At 38.0% G+C, this 25,396-nt stretch overlaps 1 protein-coding gene across 2 annotated transcripts in view; it reads right to left on the minus strand.

Moving 5' to 3' along the window:
- ZIC4 (Zic family member 4) overlaps positions 1-25,396 on the minus strand; it is a 179,003-nt gene that overhangs the window by 21,952 nt on the left and 131,655 nt on the right. The window contains exon 5 of one of the 2 annotated variants that reach the window (XR_005258026.1): positions 9,379-9,482. The exons of the other annotated variant lie outside the window; for it this stretch is intronic. The gene's annotated coding sequence lies outside the window, so the exon portion shown is untranslated. Of the gene's footprint in view, positions 1-9,378; positions 9,483-25,396 lie in introns of those variants that run through there. 2 annotated transcript variants of the gene reach the window in all.

The following is a 25,396-nucleotide window of genomic DNA, read 5'->3' on the forward strand; positions in this document are numbered from 1 at the left end:
CACAATGAAAAGGTTTAATTCCTGAAAGACAACATCTAAGTGTCCACATTGTACTGGAAATAGCCAAATCAGACCGTAACAGCAGCAAGTAGAACTGGGATGATCACTTAAAACTATTTCTAAATGCAGATACAGACAATGCCAAAGAACTACTTTCACAAAAACAATTTCTGTTAAATAATTCTTGAAGTACCTAAACTTTGTCAAGAACTTGGAGATGAAATCAGATAAATCCTACTGTCTGCAGCTCAGTCTAGGCATCAGCATTTAACAAGAACCTCAATACTTTTTACAGATGAATTGTAGCTGAGATATATGCAGGCTGAAGAGCTCTTCAGAGTCTGCTCCAATGAAAATATTGTCTAAGTACATAAGCATTAGAGCTGAACAAATAATTCTCGATTAATTATTTATCTGATTGATTTCCCCTTTTTATTCTCTCCATCTTCAGAGGCTATGCATGGACAGAGCAAAAAGTATATTGAATTTATTCATTATTTGAAATTATTCACAATCTTGTTCAGTGAATAATTCTAGGCCTGCAAATCCTTTGAACTGTGGACTTTGAGTAGCTGATTTGCAGCCTGCACCATAAAGTGTGTAATAACGAACTAACTAGCTAGCAAAGCACAGTTTTTAATTGGAAGAGTCTGACATCTGAATGAGTCCTGTTTGAAATTCAGTGCAGTAGGTGCACGAATGCTCAAGCTAAAAAGTCATATTTCACAGGCATTTTTGCTACTTCAGTGCAAGTGTTCCAAAGATGGGTTTGAAGTATGTGGACACAAGGCTGCCCATTCACAGAGTTCTGACAGTGCTCCCCCCTTCTAATGAACCTTGGCAACACACAGATCAACATATTCATGAGCAGAAACATTCCTCTTAGTGTGAAAGCACATATCAATAAGACTAATAAGAATGTTCATATGATAATTTTTGCATTGCTGAGCATTCACATGGACAAAGTAGGGAAAGAAAAAATATTGCCTTGAAAAAGTACAAACACTGAGTCGAGCCTTGTAAGTCTCCACAGAGCCACAACAGCACTCATTTTTCATGCCCTCTTCCTTCTCTACTTTATTTACTCCTCTCTGTCCTTGACAGAATCATCAGTTTTTAAAGTGAACTTCTTCTGGGTTGCCGTATCACCCTTCTCCTTGAAAGACTGGCTGCAGAGAGCTGATCAAAACAGAGGGCAGGTAGACAACCAGGGCAGGATTTCAAGAAAGGCTTTAGCATGCTTTAAAGTGTTTCAGCGAGGGGCTTGCTGAGGTCAGAGGCAGCATTAACTGGAATTTGTCTGCCACTTCTTTGGTGTTGCTGGGAATCTCTAGAGGTTCTCATAGCCTACCTTTGAACTTCAAACTTCTAGTAAGCTGATGTATATCTCACTCCACAATTTTGATTGTGAATCTAACCAAAGAAAGAAGTTAGAGTTTATTTACCAGCCATCAATCAGCAAATAAATTATTTACAGATGTCTTCATTTATTTAACTCTTTCATTTATTTACTTATAGCTACAGCAAATACCACCACCAGACAGTGTCCAGATGGAAAACAATTACCCCACACTGGAACCGTATGCTTCCTAAGAGAAGTTGAGAAATTATTTGAATTTAAGACAGAAACAATTGGAAGTAAATTCAGGCCTGTTTTTGCAAGAAACTCCCCTTTGGACACAGATGCTGTTAAACCTTTCTCACGTATCACAAAGGAAAAACAGATTTGACCTGCAGAAAGAGGCTTAGGATACTGTGAGTCCAAACTGAATGATAATCCTGTGTAAGTGGCAACTCAAGTGTGGGCTCTCATCTGTGCACTGTGTCAAGTGCAAGAGTAACCAAGCCATGTAGTTTATCCATATACATGTTACCTGAGGCTCAGAGACGCTGACATGCTAAATGCAGCATGTTGGAATTTACAAGGTGGGGAGAAGCACTTTGATTACACAAGAAAATAAATTATTAGAATAGTTATAGTAGATTAAATTTGAATATAAAACCTAAGCAACTACTTGAAGTTTCTTAATAGAGCCTATAACTACTTGCAATTATAACCACTGAGCTACAATGTGAGCACAGTGAGATTGATCTAATACAGATAAGTAGAGACTACAAGGAAGAATATATCTCTATACCCTTCCCTATCATCTCACACACATCACAAACCCAGGGAAGTAACTGTTCTGCAGTAATATCCACCACCGGGAGCTTGCAGTTTGAGACCTTCTCTGCATTTCCAGACTATGTTGAAACAGAATCCAGACAATCATCTGGATCATTAGAGTCCAAAGCTCTACAGACCCCACATCATTGCTCAAATGGTAAAAATGATAGCTTTCATCTGCATGCCTCCGAATCCAGACACACTGTCATTTGTTCCTGCTGTGGCATTGTATTTTGAACTTCAAGTTTCCCTGGGTTGTGCCTTACAGGCAAAATGGATCCCTTCTAATTCTAGAGAAAAATTAAATTAATTCAATTTCCAAACATCATTTAAAGATATTCATGTTCGCAGATATGTGGTCATTTGGAGAGATGGGTTTTTTCAGTCCTGAATCTTTCTGTTATTTCTTTCAGGTGATACAATGACACAGAACTCTTGAAAGAATTCTCCCAAGGAATGATATCAGATGGCAGCTTGAAATCTAATGCAGCACTTGGGTATTTAAAGAAGTAAGTATTCAGGAAACAGATTCTACATAATAAAAAAGAGCACAAAGCTGTACTAGAAAGAACTGTATGGTCATCTTGTTTAAATAAGAGACAAGAAGATGATCAACATCATGCCTTATTAATAATAAAACTGGAAGTCATAACTGTGGAACTAATCTGTCTTGGAGGGAAGAGTATATTTCTGTATTTCCTGTCTTGGAAGGAAGAGCAGATTTTTGCCACATAAACTGCTCTCTACATCCAAAAAGATGGGTTTCATCAGAAAGCTTATTTCTTGTTGTAAAGAAGCTGAAATATTTTGGAGGTTTGCCAGACATCATGAAAAGCTGGGTGTCCTAGGGATTTCTTCATATCAAGGGCTACGTGTCCTATTACAAGAGAGGGAAGAAGGATAAAGACTTGAAAATCCTTTTACATACAAATTCCAAAAACTTTAAAAATAGTTCTTTACCTTTTAGGAGATTCAAAGTGTGTTTCATGACTGAAACAAGCAGGAGACCAAGTTTGTTAAACCAAAAGTGGTTTGGGCCAGGACGCCAAACACAACAGAATTTCTGAAGGCTTAGTTATAGAGAGGCAAAGAGACCTTCCTTTAGTTTTTCCTGTCCAGGAATCTGGGAAGTGGCTTTGCCTTGGTTGACCTTCCCTAACAGAATGCAGATCAGCATGGAATGTTTCACTTCTGGACGCTGTTACATAAGAATGGAACATGGCTTGTCAGCCATGGACTCCAGCTGATATATGAGGAATTTAACAGCTCTGAAATCTTTCACTTGCCAAGTATCTTCAGAAAATTCCACTATGCAGATAGAAGGTGATCACCGTAAATTTAATATCTTACAGATTTTTTTTTCTGTTATTCACAATCAGACTTTTTTACATTTTCAGCTGACAAAGGTACAGCTGGGATTCACTAAACAGTAAAGAAACTCGATTTACTTATGCCTTCAGTTATATTTCAGTATTAGTTTACAAACATGAAGCTGAGTCTCTGATCATAAGCAAATTCAATATACTTAGAAAATTAAATCACCCTATCAGTGGTACAGTTTCAAACTGCAATTTTCTTTCCTTTTTTTTTGTTTGTTTGTTTTTGTTTTGATTTGTTTTGTTTTGTTTTTCTGATATAGAATTACTTTTTTCCAGGACTAAATAAATAGCAGATGGGTCAATCTTTAGGTCACAAGTTCTATGTTTTCATTGCCAGGTAATATTCATAGCACAGCAGGGCTAAATGACGCTCCACGGTTTGAGGACATTTGATGGAATCTTTGCTGTGATTACTTTAAGTGGTGACATTTAAGTGGCATGAAGTGGACATCTAAATCTTTGGATTTTGGAATGAAAATGATTGTGGGAAGATATTTTCAATGGCTGGCACAAATGAGCATCCATTAATCATTTTCCTTTTCAACTAACCTTGTTTGCACTGTCCAAAATTAAACAATTTAAGTCATTTTGACACAATACCATCCTTTTAAAGATTGAGTAGTTTTTCACTTCCTGACACTACTCTGAATAGAGGAACCCAACACTGGAGACAGCACCCAAGATGTAGCCTCATCAGTACTAATGAGAGAGGAAGAATCACCTCCTTACCTCCCCTGGCAACACCCTTCCTAATGCATTATTGACTGATGTCCAATTTGGTGCCCACCAAGGCTTCTAGGGTCTTCTCTTTCCAGCTGCTCAGACTGTGCTGGTGCACTGATTCCTTCACAGGGGCAGAACTTTGCATTTATCTTTGTTGATGTCCGAGAAATTCCTGTCAGTTCATTTCTCCAGTCTGCTGATGCCTTGGGAAAGAGCAGCACAGCCATCTGGTTTATCAACCACTCTGCTCTGTATCACCCTCAGGCCTGCTGAAGGTGCACTGTCCCATCAGCCAGATCACTAGTGCTGAGCACTGCCCACCTCAGCACTGACCAGAGCGGTACACAGTGGGCCATCAGCTGGACATTGTGGTGCTGCTGAGCTCCCGAGATTTCCATCCACCCCATAATCCCATTTCCTAGCCCGTACAACATGGGACACATGAGAACAACATGGGAAGCAGTGACAAAAGCCTTGCTGAAATTCAAACACACAGGACTGACTCCTCTCCCCTCATTCACCAAAACAATCATCTCACCATAGAAGGCTCTCAGTTGGTGAAATATGATTTCCACTTTATAACTCAATGAAAATTGCTCACCTTCGTGTCCCCAGACCAGTGGAAATGGTTTCCATTCAGCAGCAAGTGTTGCAGCACATGTCACAGAAAAGAGGGCAACAAAACACAGAGTATCATCATACAATCTTAGAAAGCTTCAACCTCCACAGAGCAACGCCACACCACTTCAGGAGGCTGCAAGCATGTGCCCTTCTTGTTCTTCAGCCCAGCCTTTTATCCCCTCATGTTGATGCAGTGCCCCTGTGTGCCCTCTGCTCCTTTGGTGGTTGCTCAGTGCCCCTGGGCACTCCATGGCTCATTGCTGTCAGTGCTGCTCACCTGCTGCTCACAGCTCTGCCCACTGGGGATGAGGCTCAGCCCCATCCCAATCACCACAAACTGTGTACAAGCAAGTTGTTGGGGCTTTTTCTTGATAGTGTTCACCTCAAAATTTTTGATGGATTAATAAAAATCTTTTATTAATAGTGGTGCACTAATGGCAACAACAAATAATAAGACAAGTGGCAAAATACTCCAAATCTTTAAAGGTAGGGCAGAAATCTATGATGAATTTTAATTTTCTTAATTAACAGACTTATAATGAAAAATTAAATTCTGAGAGAAATTATTAAAGGATGTTTAGGTTCTAATTATATTTTATCAGAAAAATATTTTTAAATGTTGAAGTCATTTCCACTTTAAAGATTGAGAATGATCAAAGTCTCTTCATGGCAAAATCTTTCTTGCTCCCTTCCAGTAGTTTCTTGCCTGGGATTGTTTTTATGTTTAACAGAATAAATCTTTTGCTAGTGAAATCATTAGCATAAATCATAAAAATTACAGTTTCTCTAATGAATGATTAAAAAGTACTAATCTGAACAATGAAAAAACTTTCTAAACAAATTCTGTTCTAATGAACAGTTTTGTGCTGACTCCACTTACACTGAATTTCAAAACATTGAAAAGGGGTAAAGTCTGGGGTCTTATTTTTGGCTGAGGTCTTATTTTTTTGCTGAAAGAGTGGTGGAAATCACATCCTGTAAGTGCTGGTTCTGCGTTAGGAACCATTGGTCGTGATCAACAGGAGGAGGAGGCTCCAGCCACCCCTTGCTCTGCTCTGGTGTTGTTGCCATGGCAATGCTGAGCATCAGATTAGACCAGCTGTACAGAGTGACATGCTGTGTGCTCCCCGAGCCCCGACTTTGCTCTTTCTTTTGTTGTTATTTTTATTAAAATAGCAATGCAGATTGTTTGCACCAAACATGTGTAATAATAATGTGTGAAAGAATAAACTCATTAGACAGCAGAAGGTATCATTAAGACAAAAACCTTGTGGCAATTCAAATGACATGCTGTATGTGTGATAAACCTTCACATACCAAGACAGAGCCAAAAACTGAATGAAAACATCTCTGCATTATTCACATTAGCACATTAATATTCATCACTGCTGTTTAGAGTTTTTAAACTCTCCTTTCAACCCATTGTCAGGGGCAGGCACAAACTCTGCAGCACTGACCCAAAGTGGTGTGGAACATTCTAAAAACAGGTTACCATGAGCCTACAATGGAAGTCTCCCAAGTAACTTAGAGCATCTTAAAAGAGAGAATTATAGAACAGTGATTAATCAATGAAAGATTGAAACTTCATTTACATTGCCTGGTGGATTTTTCACCTTGAAAACTACATTTGGTGTCTTTCACTTATTTACCCTTCCTTAAAGGCTGCTTATGTTTAACATTAATGTGGGGTAGGGTCACAAATTAATGATAAAATCCCCTCTCTTCTTATGTACACATAAATACACACACGCAAAGACTCTGACATCTTTGCTCTAGAAAAGGAGCACACAGTTTTAAGAGTCTGCAAGTTTCAGAGATGTACATGCTGAAATATGTGAATGTGACTTTCAGAATGTGACTTCCTCTGAAACAGGGAATCCAAAAAAGGTTCACCATTGTCTGTCCTGTGCAGCTGGTCTCCGTCCTCATGGTAACTCAGGGTCTGGCTGGCACATTGGCAGTGTTTTTCAAATTCCATGCACTCTTTTGATACTTAAGCACTGTGACTGGACAGCTTTTACTTAGCAGGTTTCCTCAATAAAACCCCAATCAAGCTGAAATAAATTGTTTAATCCATGCCTTGGTCTAAGGCCAGGTCAAGTTGGTCTCATTTATCATCTTTTTAAGGTGGAGCTTTTAAATATGGACAGGTGATACAGCTCAAAGTGTTGGAACCCATATGGAGAAGGCATGGCTCCATTACTATTAACAAGTCATTGTTAATACCTCTTTGCCAAAGTAGCAGAACACAGTGCCTGGTCAAACATAAAAGCCTTTGAAGGTTCTTATGGGAATTGAGTTGGACTTTTGCTGTGTAAATGCACAATTTGTTTCTACTATATAGACCTTGAAATGAGGTAGATCCCAAAGGCTATAGGAAAACATCTGCAAAATCCTGTATGGGTCAGATATTCTACTGATGTGATTTTCTCCTTGAAAATTGGTTTACAGATGGTTAGCAAGGTGTTCACAGTGTTCAGTTTTATTATTTCATTGTTGGCATTCGTGTCCAGTGCTCTGAAAATAACTTTGTGGATTCAATGCAATAACTACTGCCCAAAGGAAACATTGTTCAGTTACGTGAGGAAATTAAAGCAAGTTATTTTATTTCTTTTATTGCCATTTATTAACTTTTTTCCATATGTAAAGTCTGAGAATTTAGAATAGAGTTTCAGTACAATTGCTCCTTTTGAAGCCAAATCCTGCTACTTTTACTTCAGGCTTGGTGTTGGCCAGATTTATTAGCCAGATTCCACAGAACAATTCTTTGTCCTGTTGTGTATCACCCTCCAACTCTGCCTCTTCATCAATACAAGTAGCCCAGGGAGAGCAGCGCCACTGAAACAGAGATCATCAGAGGAAGAGCAGCTTGTTTAAGAGCTCTTGTCCTAGAAAACAAGAACTATGGATGTGGACATTCTCTACAGACAAGATGATCAGAAAATGGTAGGTTCAAAAGAAATATTATTTTTCTCCATGACAAGACAGGGAATAATTTCTTAAGTTGCTGTTTACTGTCAAGAAAACTGTGACAGACTGAAAGTGTTCATCTTGGGATTTGCCTTATTTTGTTTAAAATAATCAAGACAATTGGGCTACATTTCTAATCTCTGCTTAATACTAGGAGTTGATTTAAGTTTGAGCATCCTTAAAAGGTCTCAATTTACCTTCTAACAGCAACACTGGGGTCTCAAAAGTGCAAATGTAGACATGAAGTCAGATGTGTTCTGTGGCGAACAGCCAAGAAAATCCAGTGCTGAATCTCAGTAAAACTAATAAATCTGAATAATTATTACACTGATCACAATCACAATCAGCTGTCAGGCAAAGAAATGTAATTCATTAAATAAAAACAGGTTAATTCTTTCTGATTGTTTTAGCTGTGTATATCTGTTTTGGACTCACAGAAAACTGAACCATAAGAAAGATTGGTTTTTCCCTTCTTTTTTTTTCCATTTATTAAAAATGTTCTTGATAAATAAAACCTGAGGGGGGCAGGGAGAAGAAAATATGCCTCAAAGGAAAGAGAAATTTGCTGGATACAACAGGAAAAAAAATTATAATACTTTTCCATGTGGAAATAATACAGCTAACAGCCAGTACTTCAGATCAGCATCATATGTTGTGTATGAACTACTTATGTAACACAGGGGATTGTGCAGCTAACTCTGCTAACTCCAGTGTCAGCATGCAGGCTCAGCTCTACTTTGCCTTTGCTTAGAAAATGAGGCACTAAAGTTTTTGGAGGGTTTGGGGATTTTTTAAAGCTTTGTTAAATCATCATTTTAAAAATATAAGCATACAGAAATATGTCTTCATATCAAATAAATGCAATTTGGGTTTAACAGAAGTCTATTTGCCACACTTCAGTTGGTTTTGGTTGTAAATCAGTCCAGTCCTCGTGTTTCTGCTGGCCCTGACTCAGGCTCAGCACTCCTCAGTCAGGAGAACACCTGCAGTTCCTCACTTCATGGCTGATGTAAGGGGGTACAGAGCTCCACAGGGCAAGTCTGGCTGCAGAGCAGAGCCTGATTTAATTACCTAGATGAGGTGTCTGAGCATAATCAGGATAAATTAAGGGAGTCTGATTAATTTTGTGGCATTTCTGAGAGAAAACGTGTTCTGTGTTGTTGGTAATACGGTGCAGTTGTTTGACACTACCTGTGGGCCCCTCAGACTGTGCCAGAACTGGTGCCAGCTTTGGGGGAGGAAAATCAGGGCTTCATGTGATAACTTGCACCACCTTTACTCAAAATTGGGATGGCTACACTTCAACTTGGAGCAAACAACAAATGCTTACTGCACAAGTGCACGTGTGGCAGCACACTTAGCATTTTAATAGTAATGGCTCGCTGCAACAGTATTTCAAATATTTTTCACTCTTTTTTGCCATGAAAATAGATGTTATGATTTTCCAGTACTGTTTCTTGCAAGGCTCAGGCATTCTGCTCAGACAGTTAACTTCTCCTCAGTGAGCTGTGCTCCAGTTTGCTCTATGCAGTCTGCTGCATGTTCAATATTCATCTGTGTTTCTCCTCAGTCCACCTCCAGATTTCTGATTCTTGTATTACATGACAAAGACTTTAATGACTCTGGAAAAGACAGACACCTCAATCTCATTGTTTGCACAGTCAAAAAAATCATAATCCAGCTGCAATAACCCTCAGCTCTGATGAGAAATAATTTGGCATTGCCTAAACATGACATGAATACATTACAAAAAGCCTCTCTTAGTTTCCAAGTTGCAGCTTGGAGCTAAGAGCAATGGATGAGGTCCAAAATCTACAGAATACTTTTTGGTCTTGGCCTTCAAAGCTTAGTAAGACTTTCTCAAACTGTGTTTTATAAGCCTGCTATATATTTTTCCTTGTAAAGCCCACGTATACTCTTGCAATTTTTTTCCCTCACTATCCAGTTGAAACCAGTATATTCATACAACAATCAAAGTAGAAATGTTGACATTTACACTGCTAGACATTTAAATAAAAATCTTATATAAGTATCTATTAGGCAAGATTTACTTCATGCCATTTTCAATCAACTACACAGGCAAGCAGTATATATGGAAAAATAAACCCCCTATTCATAGTTATACAAATATTTCATGTACACTTTGTTTATTCATTGGAAGAAACTGAGCATATCTTCCGCAGTTTTACCACAGGTCATCTGAAGGGCAGTATCAGGATTCCTGTGATCCATGCAGGCCTCCCAAGGGGGCACAGAACAAGACCTGTTTGATCCAGCACCTGCTGTGAAACTATCACTCGGATACTTTTTGGAAATTTTTGCCAGACTGTGAATAGTATAAATATGTAAGAAAGAGCAACAGGAAAATCAGCTGGGTATTGATGAAAATGCCATTAGTAGCCACTGATCAATCATTTCAGACTACCTTTTCTTTCTTTTTTTTTTTTTCTTTTTTCTTTTTTTTTTTCTATTTTGTTCTGCTGGCATTGCAGCTTCAGCATTAGCCAGACTCAGGCCACCACATAGTTTTTAACTGCATGTTACCACATTGTGCTTTTGCTAGAGTCTAGAGGGAATGCCCACAAAATGCAAAACGTGGCAACTGGCATTCTTATGCAGTATTGTGACCAGCAGGCAACCTGGAGACCATTCCATGAGTGTTCAGAATACCCTTAAAGGATTTAGCAATTCAGTTTCTAGGAATCATCAGATTCTAATTCCACAGAAAAACTTTAGCAAAAAATCTCCTTAATTGCCAGATAAATTCTTGGAGGGCTGTTTAGTTTTGTTTTAAGTTTAGGTCCTCTGGAACTTGACAAAAAGACTTTAGGGAATGGATTTGAGTAATGATTTTCTGAAGCCATTAAACTTAACAATGACTTCAAAGATTTAGCATCTGTTTTTTAAATGTTCACATGAGGCTGACAGTTGGTATACAATGTTTCACCCCATTGCAGTTGGCAACAACCAAGATATTAAATGTTATATAAAATAGAAACTTAGCCTGAAACCATGGTTCTGATCAGGAAGAAGACTGTGAAATAAGGCATCTTTTTGTTCTTCAGCCCCAGGTGAGGGTTTAACGTCGCTTGACTTGCTGACACACATACCTTTATGTCCTTAATAATTTGCTAGCACTAGGAAAAGGCAAAGCAGTGAAGGCAGAGTGAGTTCCACTCCCTTCTGGCTCATGTATCAGGAGCTGTTAGCAAAATTCCAGCTCTGTGGTGGGGATGTGTGAGTCCAAAACAAACAAGATGTTTTTCAGATGCTAGACTGTGTTTAAAACTGTGGCACTCAGAAAAATTTATTTTATTTTATTACTGTAAATTGAACAAGTTTAATTAATATCAGCTCACTGACAAACAAGTATGCTGGTTTGATGTCTGCTTTTCACACTGTGCAACAAATCCTGACACACAAGTCTTTAGAGGAGTGGAAGGCCCAGACAGCAGAGCTAATGTGGTTCCACTTTGCCACTATAAGAGTGAGAGAGTCAAAAGTGTGCAGCCCCCTCCCCTTTATGGATGAGCTCTTCCATTTCATTTTACAGGCTTAAATCATGGCCAGAGGCTTTCAACTTTAACAGTGCATGGAAAAATTTCCTTCTGAGAGAAACTTACATCATCAGCTGCTAGCCCTGTCCTGGGTTGCCATAGGTAGTGTGGAAAGGGAATAATTTACTGTTCCTGAAGCTCAGATTATCTCCTATTTGTCCATTCACCCTCAGCATGACCTACGCCTCCTGTGAGTTAGCTCCACTATTTGGCTCTTAACTACACAGGCTCTGGTTGAATCAGTAATTTTATCTAACAAAAGCCACATAGGAAGAAAATAAATGAAATGCTGGCTTTTTAATGCCCCTGACCACAAAATGTGATGGCACTGCTTTGTCACTGGCTTTCTAGCTGATTGCTACCTTGGGTACAGGTAGCCTCTGTTTGTGATCAAGATGTCAAACAAACGGTTTTATGTGTTATTGCAAACTGTAAAGGAGGCATAGTCTGGACACTGTATCTGAATGGGAGTGTATAAGTTCCTGGGAAAGGAAACAAATGAAATTTCATATCTTTAAGACAATTATTTCGATTTCTCACCATTCTTCTCTTAATTGACTTAGTTCAGAGAAAAATGAAGGAAAATGTTTTAATGGCTTGTCTTTCATATCTCTTTATTTGAAAGAAAGATGATAAAGAGGAGGGTATTTCTTTGCTTGGAGAAGCCATGGCAAAGTTAAGGTTGGCCTTCTCATCCTCTCTTTAAAATGAATTAAAATATTTTAAATATTTTAGTGGAACTAAAGAGTGGAAAGAGGAATCCTACTGAAAGAAAGTCTGTTTATGTAAAACTTGTGGAAGAAAGTGTTCCAGAACATTAATTTGCTTTAAAATATTGGCCCTTAATACTTCCAAGATTAATGAAAATAACTGTCATCCTGCAGAGGAAGTGCCAGTTTACAAGACAAAGCTGTTATGAATTATGTGCAGTATTTTTTCAAAATTTCAGAAAATTTTAGTAGAAACCATGTGTGCAAGACACTTATTTGATACAATTCTCTATCATCTAGCTCCAATTTTTTTTCCCAGCACTCTATTTGGCTACTGATAAACAACTATCTTCACAGAATAGAAGGTTTCCAAGAAATATTGAGGTAAATAAGACACATTTTCCCTAGGGATTTAGGGTGATATGATAAGTTGAGATCTGATTCAAAGGCAGATCTGGACATAAATGCAAAATAGAACTGTGTGGAATCATCAACTCTGCCTGCTAAAATTGGTTTTTGGCTTCTTCTGTGGCATAAAACATTCCCTGTATCTTTCTATAGCATCAAAACTTTCATCTGTTTTGATATCAGGTTTCTCGAACTCCCTGAGTATTAGTGAGCATTAGAGAAAGCTTCCACCAGGGCTCATTTCCTTTGCTGAGGTCATAACCCGTTTCTTCTTATTCTCTCATTGATCGAGTTACCCAACATCCTCTGGAAGGTCATAGATAATTTTTTTCTTTGTAGTTTCTTTGAGGGAAATTCTAGTCTTTTATTCTTTTTTTTGAATCAGTTTAAAAAAATGCAGATCCTTCACCCATGCTTGTTATACAGAGCTGGTATATTCAGCTGGCATAAAGCAATATAAATTACCTATTAATTTACACTTTCCAAGAATTTGGAGCTGGTATTCCCTTGCATTGTTATTAATAACTACCATTTCCCCTCTTATGAGAACCTATGTTCTACAAGGAGTTTATGTCTGCAGTATACAATTTGCAATAGCTACTACAATTCCATTGGTTTCCACATAGCTCTGTCATCCACAACCTAGGTACTCCTTTTCTGTCTATACTAGACCAGAGAAGGCAATAATAATCTTCTGTGCAGAGCTACTGCTACTGTAGGTCTTATCCTGCACAGATGAGAAATGGGCAGCTCATTGTTGGTCCTTCTAGACCCTGAGAGCACCCACTGACCACTGGAAGACCCATGCAAAAGGAAGTTAATGATTTCTGGAACTGGCACTCATTTCTCTTTTGGCTACTAGCTAAAGGTTGTAATAGCATTAGCCCCTCTGAAATAATTTTTTTGTCTGGGATGTTCTACACAGGTTCTGACCCTCACTGCTGCCAGTAAGAAATATCAGAGATCACAGCCTGGTCTCAAAAATCTGTTCAGTACCCAGTTTGGATGTTACAGAGGGAAGGATTAAAGCCTGTCATTCAGATGGAGAAAGCAAATTTTATGTTAGACCTACATAAACTCAGCAGCTCTCCGACCACCATTTGAGTTGGGTTTTCTCATGGTTGCACTTCCACTAAAATCTCTCTTGAATGTCTTTCAGCCTCCTCTTCTGTCTCTGCTCCCTTAATTGCTTTTTCATCCTCTAACCCCATTCTCCATATCTTTGTGAGATATCAGGCAGGCCAACCTAAGGACACCACTTTGGATCTTACACTGGAACGTCCATTTATTAGCTTTAAATTCCTATTTCATTGTTATTTGGTTTTGCACACTTTTGCCAAAGAATTTTTAGTCTGGACAATATCTAGATACCATGAATTCTAGCTTTCAACCTGCAGAACCAAATCACAAGCATTAGCTGCATAATTCCCTTCCCTGGGTAGATTTGTGTTTCACCAGGCCATGTTAATAAACATTTATCTGAGGTTTTCTCTTTTTTGTGATCATCTGTTTCAAAGTACTGAACCAAGGAGCAGAACAGATGATTCATCAAGAAATCATGAGATTTACACAAAGATAGATCCCTGCTTTGAAATTTCACCCAAAAGCCTTTGAAAAGGAAAAGTAGACGTGTGAAACTCAACTGTTGCTTCAGGTAGAATATAGGTGGACTTCAATCCCTAAGGAAGCTGCATCCAGCAATGAGATAAAGGTGTTGCTCTCTCAACACTAAACAAAGTTCAAGGGCAATTCACAGGGAACAGCAGCAAGTAGAAAAGTTAAAATTCTTGACAATAAATTTTCCCAAATGAATTTCCAAAAGCGAGGGGAAGACAGAAATCATTTGTAAATATGGACTGAGTGTATCACTTGGGTGATCAGTTTTTATCAGGGACCCCGGCAAGACTGGACTCTTTACTGAGGTGAATTCCTGCTCACTGCAATGGGATTTTGCCTGGTCAGACAGATGAGCACATGAGTATAAAATGAAGCAATATGATGTCCTGGCAAAACCTCCACTGTTCATGGAAATAGCCTCATATCAAGGCATGTTCAGTGTTACACCTGAGTCAGTAGGTGTACAATTAGACAAGCAGACAGTAAATTTGGATTAACTTTTAGACAGTGGGTTTGAATTAATTTTATCTAAGGGCAACATTCCCTGAAATTACTGGTGAGGTTAGGAAAAAGAAATTGGTTTTAATTAGAGCCCTGTAAGCTGTGTGGTTTCACTACCTTCCAAATTTGGCTTTAAAAAATTAATTAAAACCCAAGAGTTTTTAGAGGTTTATACCAATTATACATCCCACATCACTTTTTTTCAGGTGATAAGGTACAGACTACTGCATCCTGGCAAAACTCCAGAGTGGATAATTGCATTGCCTTGCCAAGTTTTAATTGAATGAGGTGCTCTCTTAACTTTGTCTCACAGTAAATTACTGTGCATTGTTATGCATTGTTAATTACTGACCACACATCTCCAGAGGAGCCTGACTTGCAGAGGTATCATATTGCCATAGTGTAATCCAGAAAACAAATAAAGGTAAAGCTCTCTGAGATGTCTAGAAGAAAGATGAGGGGTCAGGACTGATGTAGAAACCTGTCATCCAAACTTCACTTCTCTCTTCATGCATTTAAAATAATTTTCAGTGCACACAGACAAGGGAGCCTTGCCATTTGTTTGAGAATGTTCTAACTGAAGGACAGGACAGACTCAGCTACTCAGCTTCTCAGTGATCTGCTGTCATGGTGCTTTGGAGGCAATTCTGTGAAGGTCTCCAATGGGCTAACTGGAGCTGCCTCAGAACACTCTTGCTGGACTGGAGGGGGATCTGCTTGGGTTTGTTTCCAGAGAACTGCTATTTCTAATAGCCAAAACTGTTTGTGAAACAAGAGCACAAATCTTTTATCCCAAACCATTTTAGCATAGATGCCAAAAAAATTCTTTTTTAATATTTCAAATTAAGTAATTAGGCAAAATAGGAGGAGAAAAGAAACAAAGCCCAAGCAATTTTGCATTTTAAAAATTTAGAAAGAAATAGACTGAAGAAAGTTGAAACCAAAATAAATTTTTCCAAAACTTCTACAGAAACTTTTGTACTCCACTTTTTTTGTTTGATTGTTGAATAAGGATTGTAATTTCAGCTTTTTCACCAGTCCAGTAGAAGAAAAATTCTGAGAATTCAAGAAGGCTGTGTCTTTCCTACATACCAAAATTATTTCATTTTTATATGACATTATTTATTTCCAAATAATTTCCACAATTTAAATTTATATCTCTTAAATGTCAATTTATACATACATACATATTTAATGTGTATATAGAAAATATATGTAGAAATTGAAATATTTTACAAGTATATTTGTAGAAGTAACGAGGCAATTTTTCTGTGCACTAAGTATTTCCATTAATCAGTGTGATACTTTAATTGGTTGAGTACTCAGCCCAGGTATGATGTGAGAACTTCAACTCCCTCTCTTAAAAGACAGAGAAAAAAGAAAAAATAAGGAGCAAGCAGAACCTACATGAGGGAACAGGAGGTTCCTCTAGGTGCTGAGATCCTCATCTTAAAACTACACAGAATTTGAGGAGCAAGGCTGTATCTCCACTAGTTTTAAAACCTTGCAGGGCCTTTCTCCTGCTCTATAGTTAAGAGGGGCAAGGGTTATCTTTTGTAATTTGTGTAGTTTAAGGCATATTTTTGAGCAACATTCATTACTTCAGGAAACTGTGCCATGACATCCCTATCCTTTCTCTGGAAACCAGAGAGGACAGTAAAGGCCTGCAGCAGATTTGAAACCAGGATTGCTAAAGCCTAAATGGGCAAAGAATGAAGAAATTGCACCTGAAGACAGTTGCTGTGAGAAAATTATGACCACATACAAATTCTCCAGGAAGTTGTGAAATTTGCTTTAGGTTGTTGAAGAGTTCATCTACCTTTTATTCCCCTCATTCCCTAAGAAAAAAATACAATCAATTTCTTGAGCAGAATGATTTTAAATGATTGAGGAATCTCCCTTCAGTATCCCAAACAGTTGTTTTATTGGCAACTGAATCCCCTTTTTCATTACTCTTCAAAGATCCCTCCATTTCAATTCTACTTGTTCACATTCTGCTTCAAATAATACCCCACTGAGCTGACCACATGCAGGACTGTGTTCCAAGACCTCTTTTTTTAATAAAAATTCTCTTTCAGTGTCTCCACACCATGAAACAAATCACATAGCTTCATAAGCCATCAGACAATCCTTTCAGTTTCTCGTGCAGGCGAACTGAGCCTTTTTCATCTGATTAATTCACCAAGCAAGCTGATCTGGGAAGCATAAAAAGCTTCTGAGGCAGGGTGAGAATCAGCAGCTCATATTTTATAATGGCATCACTAATGCCCCAAATTAAGTGCTGAGGCTGTTTTGCTTGGCAATATCATTTCATGTTAATTCTGGATGGGACCGAAAATGAAGTTGTAATCTCTCTCTGTCATGCTGCGACTATTTCCTTGACCATCTCCAGTGCTGCATTTTATGAGGATATGGCTGTTACTGCTGGCTGTGGAAACCACTGCACAAGGAAAAGCTCCTTGGGTTCCTGCCCCAAAGAGTTACAGACCTGTGTGTTCATCCACAGAGAGGGCACCCATGGGGAGATGTCTGGCTCCACACAGGGGTGGCCAGGAGGACCCAGAACAGAGTAAGGGCCTGGAGCAAGGCAACCCCCAGGTTAAATGAATTTGACCTCAACTTCTGAGAGAAAATGAGCCCTCAGGATGAGTTGCAAGCACAGGTCTCACATGCATCTCTGGAAAGGCACCACATCACCCCTCTTGACCAACACGTTTTGCCTCAGGAAGGAATTTAAGAGAATGAAGTTTGATTCTATGAAAAGCAAAAGCGACTTTTTTTTTTCTTACATTGTGTATTGCTTTAGTGATTTCAGTTTCCTCTGAGTAATTTTTAATTTTTTTCTTTTCTGAAGATTCAGGCTGTGGTTTTTAATGACCATGTACTATTCCATGTGAACAACCAGTGCTACTGGTCAGTACCCGCTCTAGGGTTCTAAAATGAGGCACTCCACTTTATGCATCAGAATTCTTATATTTTTGCTAATTTGCAAAGGTAGTGAACTAATTATTCATACAATTTTTAGACCTTTTACCCAGGTTTGGTTTGCACAGTTTGAGGCCATGGTCAATCAATATTGATATTTATAAAAATATGTCATTTTTAATACAGAAGTATATTTATTGGTCTTGGTTTTCACAGAAGAGTGGGTTTTGCTCCCTCAGAGCCTGTCCCCTTGTCAGCTTCAATTTATATCAACCAAAATGATCATGTTCCCAGCTATGAACTCTACATTTATTTCATAGATGCATAAAAGGTCACGACCTCAGATTTTTTTTTTAATCTATGTCATTGTGATTTTAAAAGAGCCTAGAGGATCAACAAGACCAAATTAAAATAAAAGAAGATAATTGTGCGTTCATTCACTTCAGATCCTTGGATACTCAATTCCAATTTAAAATAAGCATGCATTGGTAAGCAAATCAAGCACAGAAATGTACACTGAACTACTTTTATTAAGGTTGGCCACTCCATAGTTAATTTTTACCTTCATTAAAATATTTTAATCTATGTCTTTAAGTATATAAAACATCAAAGTTTCATTCTACCACTACCATCTCAGAAAGAGATCAACTCTCAGTAAGACCCTTGCCATTTTCTTTGATCTTGTAGAGACCTGGGGATTTTAAGCCTCGTGTTGACTCTTTCAAGAATTTTAGAACTAATTGCTTAATGTTTTTATTGTGTTCTGTTCTCTGATTTAATACAATGTTTTATGATGTTGTGACTTTAGTGACTGTAATCTTTGTGTCACATTTTTGCTGTTACTGGTGATATATTTCTAGTGAAATTTCAAGCTAAAGAGAATAATTTATAATCTTCTTTATTTTGTTGATAAGAACTTATTTCTGGTGATCCTTTTAGTCTGGCATATAATTTTCCTTCTGCACACATATAATATTGCAATTAAATATGTAGGCTTCTTTTGTCTACTTATATTCAGTGAATATTCGCAGTTCATGGTTTAATTCAGTGTAAATTACTTCATGTCTGAACCAAAGGCATGTATGTATTGTTTCTAAATTGACTAAAATGCTGTGGAGTATTTTATGCCTAGGGATAACTCTGGATTCTGCTGAAGGCAATAGCAAGCTTCCCTGAACCTAAAGAGAATCCAAGTTTCCCTGAAATGCTCAAGTCCCAGGTCTGCCCTAAGCAGCCTTCAGTGTAGGATATTCAGACAGACCGCTTTTCCTGTCCAAGCAAAATGCTCCCCTCTCACTGACAATTATGACTGAACCCACCTCATCTTCACAGTGTACAAGAAATTCAGGCAGCTCAACTGTGTGCTAAAGACTCCAATGGGTATTTTGTGCCAGTAGTGGTCTTCACCAGATCCTCAGCACAGTGTACAGTGGGATTATCACACTGATTTACACTTCCTCAGAAAGTGATGTTCCTCAGAAAGAGACTCCACTGAAAACTGCTAGTCTAGTGCCACTGTTAACTGAAGAACCTGTTTACTCATGATGGCTAATTGCAATTGATTAATATGTGACGAGGACCTGATCTATGTGAGTGGCTAATTCCAAATCAGTTTAATCTAGAGAGAATGGAGCACAGGGAAAGCTTCCTTCAAGCTGAGTTGAATGAGGGGCACAGAAAGTATATATGAAATTTGTGCTCTGCAGGACAGACCAATCTCTGTAGGTGAGTGCATCCTGCACTTTCCTCTGAAGTGTTCAAAATAAAACCTTCAAACACACAGCCCAAAATAACCTTCAGTCTCAGTGACAAAAACCACAAATACACATGGCAAAAGTAGCAGTTGAGAGAAACTTTTTGCCAGAAGCAGATTAATATAATGTTCTTGGGGTTTGCTGTTATCAGAGTAAACAGAAGCAGATGAGTCAAGCAGACCAGGCTGCAGATCTAACACACTCAGAAGGACATACTCCAGGAAACTGAGGAATCTCATACAATTTCTTCTCTTTCAACTCAGTGCTTCCTCTGCTTTTCAGTCACCTCATCTATGTCTCTAACCTTAGCCAACTAACATTAGTGATCTGGTGTTTCAGCTCGGGTTTCTGCATCATTCAATGTACCCTGACAATTTTTAGAGACCTTTAACTCACAAAATTCTGATGGCTCAAAGCATACATTGAATTAAAATAACAGAATCTTTGAGCTTTAGTTGATGCTGTCACAGTATGTTTTCTGCCTAGATCTGGATTTTCTTTGATAGAATAAAAGAAATGAAAACAGATTGCATGCTAATCCAGTCTTATTTTCAGTTTATGATAGGCATCTAGGAAGTTGCTGCTGATGAATAAATAAAAGTATCATGCCAAGTAAATATTATTCATTTGTAGTCACATATGTACTGGTGGGCACATCTTTGGGTTTCAAATACCATCCAGATGGAAAAACATCTGGAATTTTTAAAAATATTAGTCAAAGAGTGCAATATCTGAAAGTCTAATTATGGAACTTTTTTTTCCTGGGTCTAGTAGTTCTGTAAAAAATCTGGAAAAAAGAAAAGGATGGGAGTTCACACCAGTGTACATCTATTGAGTTGCGTATGTGTTATATCAAGTTGCATGCACAGTTTTTAACAAAGAGTTTCAAGTTTTAAGATGCTGATATTTCCTGCCTGAACTCTGAAGAGTATGATTAATAATGTAGTATTTTAATTCCATTTAATTTCCACTTCTGTTTTGGCATGGTTGTCTTGTCTCTACACAGGAAGAATTTTTGAACATTGAATTCTGAGCATAAATGGCTATTCATTATTTTCAAGCTTTTTAGTGAGCAAAATAAACATGTTTTGCATTCTTTTTTTCTTCTATATGTGACAGATCATGCACTACTCCAAATGCTCTCACATAGGGTCCATAAGTCATTCACTTAATATTAAGGCCTAGTTAATAAAATGTCTTACAATTCTGACCTTTGACAAATACTATAAATATTAAATTACATTGCTAATACATCAGTGTTTATCACCTGGTGTTGAAAAAAAAATGGTTATTTAAAAAATCAACATTTGCAATAGAAACTTTAGATGGAAATGCCATCTCAGTGCAATTTTTTAGGGCTGTATTCACAGGTCTGTGTAAACACTTCATCACAACAAATTGGACATTAGACAATTTCCTTTGATTTTGAATCACCACATTGGGGGCTGCACATGCAGCTCCTGCAGACATCAGAATATTTTCTACTGGCTTCCTTTCCGTGAAGTTAAACCAAAATTATATGAGAAATGAGGTCCCCACCATGAAAAAAACCTTTCTTTTCCTTAATGAAATGTCAATTCTTGATTTTTTTCCTCTTTAGAAGTATGTATTGTTCAACAATTTTTGACAACAGTTATGTGTTTGTTGGATCTTTCTGTAATACTGAACTGGTTATTACCATGGAAAAGCTGTAAACCATCTCCAATAAAAGTCGACTTTTTTTTTTACCTAGGATTTTTTGTATTTCACACTATTTCATAGCTTTGATGTCACCAAAAGATTGTGTTTCATTGCTGTTACTTAGCTACCATGAATTACTGCTTTATAAAAAAGGAAAACATTAAAAGATTTTTAATTAAGAGAATTCATGACAGCATTGAGTTCCTCCAGCATTTAGTGCAATATCCTTTGCTTTTTTATTTTAAAAGCTTAATTGAGAGCTATAAAAAATTCCCAGTTAAGAATTTAGAACTCCTCAGTTGTTACATGAGAGCCTTAAAACAAATTTCCTATCAAAAGATTTCTCACCATAAAATAGCAAGCTCCAAGACAAAAAAAGAGATATTCTACACAAGAACTCACAGCTACAGAGCTTCATGGCTGGAAAAAAATTGATTTGCCTGTTGGTCAGCTGTTGGCAATACCTGCAAGGTAAACATTGTCATAAATCCCAAATTCTGAGTGAAGGGGTGTTGAGGCAGGACACATTTCTAGGAAGAGGAATGGGGGACCACGATTCTCATACTCAAACAGGAATGGTGGAATCAGCATTTATTATTATGAAAGTTTCAACAGGCTAAAAATGCCTCACAGAAAAAGCAAGCTTGATAAGAAAAAAATAAAAATAAAAATCCCTGCAGAGCCTCACTATCAACAGGGGTTTTTTTCTGTCAGTCTGTTCTTCACCTTGGAAATGCTTGGGTATGTGCTCATTCCAAGGATTTATATACCTGCACTTAATGTTTATACATCTAGACACAGGGACATTTCTGAAGACACAAAATGCTCTTACATATTCTTTTAAAGTGGAGTTAAGCTTCCCAGCTCATATTTGGCCCTGGAGATAATTTTTCTTTAAAGAGTCTTGACAGAGGCTTGGCTTTGGTTTGTCAGCAAATGTTGAATTCTCCATTATTTCAGAATTCCAGAGGGAAATGACAATGGACACACTCATATCTTCAAATGGTGCCTAATTTTGGGTATCCCAGCAAACTACCTGTCTTCTGAGATCAAATAATATTAGTCCTGATTTTCAGAATGCTCCAGTCCTAATGACAGCAAGAGTAATATTGCTGATAATTTTTAAAACTACCTTCTGGATAAAGTGCAAACACAAATATCCCAGAGAACTCAGTTTATATTTTAGTATCCAAATATCAGATCTAGATATCACTCCTAGTGCAGGGATCAAATAGCTTGTGTACTTACACTATGCAGTTTCTTCTGCTGTAAAACCAGCAGAAAATGAACTCTACCTCAGAGAAATTTAAAACATTTATTTTTATGAAAAAACTTAAGTCTATGAAGTTAATTAAAAGACAATAGTATTTATCTAATGCTACTGATTTCAAAAGTGCTTTACAATGATATCTCTCAGGTTAGTTATATTTCCTAATTTCTAAATAAGATATAAGATTAAGTGATTCAGTAGAAATATAACTGATTTTCTACCCAAAGCCACATAAACAGTATTTGGTTATAAAACTTTAACAGATCCATTTATGTACTAAATTATTTAAGCAAATGTAATGCTTCCAAATTGTATTGTTTTGCAAGGTTTCTCTTGGAACCTTTGCCATTTATCATACATGTACTTCTGTCTTTTTTCTACTCAGAAGCACAGCATGAAAAAACTTCATTTCGCGTTGAAACATCGCTACGTGGAACAGTGTGATGAAATGAGACACAGGAGGAGAGTTTGTGTTATACTCTGGTAAACAGTTGGTCTACAGGAAGGATTGCATTTTATGCTGTGACTGATATATCAATTGTGAGACCTAAAATATGACTGATCTGCAAAGGGGAGTTCTGTCTGTGACGGCCTGTGTGCATGTGAAAGATTACAGGTGACACGCCTGGGCCTGCTGGGAGGGCACAACCTAAATCTCACCCAGGAGTTAATAGAACTGTGCAATACATTCTGGTAAAATTATATCTTCATGTCACTCCTCTAAAAACAGCAATATAAACAACTAAGGCCCCAAGCTTGTAGGTAAGACCCTGATGTTATTTACATGCTTTATGTGAGTGAGCACTTCCAATAATGATCTACAAGAAAAGCAGCATGTTTGCAGGTTCAATACTGGCAGCTTTGTGGAGCAGGAAAATACTGTCCATCTCTCCCATGGGATTCCAAGAGCTCTGTGGTGTTAATGCATTAACACTGACGTGAAGCATTTCAGATTTTTAAAAAAGCTAAGGTAAAAATCATAAAATATAATTTTAATAAGCTTCTAGATTAAATGAAGTGTGTTCAGGTTTATTTGAAAATGTGAATTTAGCCGTTTGATACAGTTATGTACGTTAATGTTTTCCCTGGGTGTTGTTCACATCACGTAATGCCCGGCCTTCCACACGGTCCCATGGAAAACACTGGCACTACTTCAAAAGCCAAGCCTCAGAGTGGACCTGATTCAATTATGTCCATAAGTATGTGCTTAGGCAGCAATTTATTGCTGTGACATGAATCATATAACAGTAAAGATGACGAAAGTCAAATATTTAGACAACAATATATTGCACTGAAGCATATAGCAGTATGGATGAAGAAAGAAAAGTCTTTAGACACCTATCATGTGGTGAACTTTATATAAAAATATTTCTGCACCTCTTAGGATCACTCTGTGTGTTGCAAACTGAAGATGAGTGAGGAGATAAACCTAGCATAACCTACATTTAAATGTAGAAACAACACACCAATGTTTCAAGTCTAAAATAGTTCATGCTGTAAAATGAGGTTGTTTTTAATATGTGAGCCTTGAATCCACTCAAAGCTGCTCTGTTTTCTAATCTCATTTACAGAAGTGTTTCTCCTCATGCATAAGCTGTGAAGAGATGGCTGGGGGGAAAAAATTGCATTGATTAAAAGGGAAATTTCTGAAAAATGACAGTTGAAACTTCACTCTCTGAAATTGAACTCTCCTCCCATAACCAGCCATATTTGTCCACTGTAGTACTATTATAATCAGTGGAAACATTCCTCTTGACTCCAGTGAGCAGAAGATCAAGACCTACAAGTGACCTCAAGAGTAGCTCTTTGTCTCCTCAACAGTGGTTTTTAAAACTTTCAAAGTATAACACTGCTGCTTTAATCCTTTTCACAGATGCACTCCTTTATTTTCTCAAAATTAGAAGTTCTAATCAACTTTTACAATGGAAATTGAAACTTCTTTACTTTCTAGTGCCTAATGAAAATGGTGAAAATGGATTTGGATCATTACCAGATATTTTTTTAGAAAGCAATAATATTGACTGTTCTCTGTTTAATTCCAATGTTCTTTTGATTGTTAAAACATTATTGGAGCAGCATGGAAACATATTTTATGTAAGTGAGCCTTAACATGGTTTCACGTCACAGAAGATATCACTATGAGACTGGCCACAATGACAGCAAGAGACTCAAAAATAAGAGTTTAATTAAGTAATTACTAATAAAAGTGAGAAGTAACACATGAGGAAGATTGCTAGTTAATACTGGGCCACAGTAAGGAGGGAAATGCTCCCCAGAGCTGAACATCTGGGGATTTCTGGACATGGATTACCTGCTTCAGGATGGCACTGCTGGCAGCAGCTCTCTGGAATGGACAATGAACTGTCCTGGACCCTGGGGACACTGCCACCTCCAACCAGCACAACAGCTCATTCCACAGCACAGCACAAGCAAAGCCACCCCCTTGCCCATAAATCCTCTGGGCCGTTTGTTCCTTTACTCTCTCTGGGTTTGTACCAACCTTATCCAGGCAGCAGAAACTGCCTGAGTTCCCTCCTGTTTGTTTTGTATCCCCAGACAAGGGCACACGGGAGAAGGGAGCACTATGGATTCTGTTAACTGAGTGATCCTTCTGTAAAGCAGGCAGAGGCACTGATGGAATGAAACTCGAGATAGCAGTAGCCAGACAGAACCACAGGTGAGTGACCAACATTCCTCATAGCAAAATATGCAGTATATATATTATAAACCTCCAGAAAGTGATTTTTCTGTCTTTGAGTAATCCACAAGGTTTTTCAGATGACAGGAGTGGCATAAGCCATGACTTAGATGTAGCAACAGAAAGATGGGAAAGCAACAGACCCTGAGTGAGGCAGCACCAGAGGCTGTAACCTCATCCTGCCGCAGCAATGAAAAGCTGAACCTTCTCTGCCCAATGTGAAGGAGAATGAGCTTTCCAAAAGTCCTGAGTGGGGAAGGGCTGCCCACCGTGCCCCTGCTCTGGGGCAGGAGGAGCCCAGGTACCAGGGCTGCACACCACAAAAGTCATCACAGTGAGACAAATCTCTGCCCAAGTGAGTCCTTCTCCTGCCTAAAGGGCAAGAAAGCTCAACACTCTCTGCACTTGTAATTGCT

The sequence above is a fragment of the Motacilla alba genome, chromosome 9, assembly GCF_015832195.1.
Source record: "Motacilla alba alba isolate MOTALB_02 chromosome 9, Motacilla_alba_V1.0_pri, whole genome shotgun sequence".
NCBI lineage: Eukaryota > Metazoa > Chordata > Aves > Passeriformes > Motacillidae > Motacilla > Motacilla alba.